Raw genomic sequence first — 2222 nt, forward strand, 5'->3', positions numbered from 1 at the left:
AGCCGCCATACAGGGAGCTGCTGCTAGAATCAAATGAGATAATGTATGTGAAACGCTCAGGCTGTAGACTTCTCAGCAAATGGGCACGACTTGCGGAGTGGGGATTTGAATTCACAACTGGTGGGACGTCCAAGCTGCTACCCTGACCGCTAGGGAGCTTCAGGGGACAGGGCTGCAGGTGATCAGGAAGAGGACAGGAGCAGGTGGGCGAGGAATGCCTCCAGGCAGTGAAGGAGGGGGAATTCCAGCCAGCAGGGCGGAGTCGGCCAGGTAGAAACGAGGGAAAGGAGATAGGACAGGATGGAACGGGGAAGCCACAGGGCAGGGCGTCAGAGGGTTGAATGCTGCCTGGTGCAGCTTTGAACACCGAGGTGAGGACATGTAGCTGTGCCCTAGGGTCAGGACCGCACACGCCTGACCCAAGGCCACAGCACACAGGGGAACTCCAAGATCCGGCCGCGCTGCCAACACACTTCGCTCTCCAGCCCGCCTCTCGCAAGCCCCTCCCACGTCCACCATGTGCCAGCGAATAGCAGAAGCGACAGCGCATCCGGGTGCCGACTCAGCCAATCGCTGCTGAGCGACGAGTTGAGTCCCAGGACCAATCAGAGTGCCGATGCCATGGCCAAAAAAAAAAAAAAAAAAAGCATTAGACAGTAGGTTGCGTCTCAAAAAAAAAAAAAAAAGCAACTTCCAAAGGTGACGTGCGAGGAGAACAGACCAGCTGCCAATGGGCGTGCGCGTTTCAGGCGGCCAATGGGAGGAGGCGTCACGGCGGGGGACAAGTAGTGACTGCCCGCGGGGGCGGGGCGGAGTCCGGGTTCGAGCTGGTGGCCCCCGGGAAGGGTGAGTCTGGACGCGGGCGCGGAAGGGGCGCGGCCGGAGGTCCTCAGGAAGGAGGCGCGGGGACTGGCTGCGCTAGACAGGCTGCACTTGGATGGGAGCACCTGCTACTTCGGCACTGTCCTGATGCCGGGTGGGTGCACATTGCAGTTCCCGCCCTTGCTGGCCGGGTTTAGAGGTTTTGAGGGGAGGACATGGGGGCGTGCAGCCTTCCCAGTTGCAAACCTCACCCCGACCCCGTCTTCAAAGCTGGTTCCGGGTCCAGTGGGGACGAGAAAGGAGGAAGGAGGAAGTAGGCTCCCCGAAAGCCCCATCCCCAGCATCTCATCTATAACATGAATAGGTATTAATGGCAAACGCTGATTAAGCGCTTACTGTATACCAGGCACTTTCTCTGCCTCCTCGCGTTGAATCCTCCCAGCAACCCTTTGAGGTAGACACTCTTACGTGCCCATTTTCCAGATGAGAAAACCAGCAACATGGGTGGAACTAACAGCCCCTTCACTTCCATACTGGCGCCCTCAGGAGGCTCAGGCCCTGGATTGGGGAGATGGAGCTGGACATAAATTCTCCTAGGCTTTGGGGAGTCAACAGGGATTGAGGTCACTTATGGGGGTATGTGTGGGAGAGGAGAATTGTCACCTGAAAGAGAAAGGCCATCACCACGATGAAACTAATAACAATGATGTTATTCTTGTTTTAGTCATATTTGTTATTTTTGTGTGTGCCTGTATCAGGGTCTGTGCTGAATGTGTAATATGCGGAACTATATTGAAACATTACAACCATCTCTTGATGACAACACCCTGAGGACCTCCCTTTTCCAGATGGGGAAACTGAGGTCCAGAATTGCCAAGTGGCTTGCTTGAGTTGACACAGGGAGCTCCAGGACTCGCCTTCAGGTCTGTTTGACCACACCTGCCCGTCTGGTTATTTTGGGGAGGTGTGTTAAGAGCAGATTTTTATTTTATTTATTTATTTATTTTTTGTATTTTAGTAGAGATGGGGTTTCACCATGTTGGTCAAGATGGTTTCAATCTCTGGACCTTGTGGTCTGCCCGCCTCGGCCTCCCAAAGTGCTGGGATTACGGGCATGAGCCACTGCGCCTGGCCCTTTTTATATATTTTTATGTATTTATGTATTTATTTATATTTTTAGAGTAAGTGTCTTTCTTTGTCACCTTGGCTGGAATGCAGTGGTGTGATCACTGCTCACTGCAGCCTCCAACTCCTGGGCTCAGGAGATCCTCCCACTTCAGCCTCCTGAGTAGCTTGGACTACAGATGTGTGCCCCTACACGTGGCTAAATTTTAAAAATTTCTTGGCCGGGCGCGGTGGCTCAAGCCTGTAATCCCAGCACTTTGGGAGGCCGAGACGGG

General features: G+C 53.9%; 1 protein-coding gene across 2 annotated transcripts in view; it reads left to right on the top strand.

Moving 5' to 3' along the window:
- The first annotated feature begins 674 nt into the window (after window positions 1-674).
- TYK2 (tyrosine kinase 2) overlaps window positions 675-2222 on the top strand; it is a 30746-nt gene continuing 29198 nt past the window's right edge. Inside the window, exons 1-2 of one of the 2 annotated variants that reach the window (XM_011954864.1) lie at window positions 675-976; window positions 1581-1745. The gene's annotated coding sequence lies outside the window, so the exon portion shown is untranslated. The remainder of the gene's footprint in view (window positions 977-1580; window positions 1746-2222) is intronic. The other variant, XM_011954865.1, reaches the window with a different exon arrangement.

The sequence above is a fragment of the Colobus angolensis genome, unplaced genomic scaffold (genome assembly GCF_000951035.1).
Source record: "Colobus angolensis palliatus isolate OR3802 unplaced genomic scaffold, Cang.pa_1.0 Scaffold39, whole genome shotgun sequence".
NCBI classification, from domain to species: domain Eukaryota; kingdom Metazoa; phylum Chordata; class Mammalia; order Primates; family Cercopithecidae; genus Colobus; species Colobus angolensis.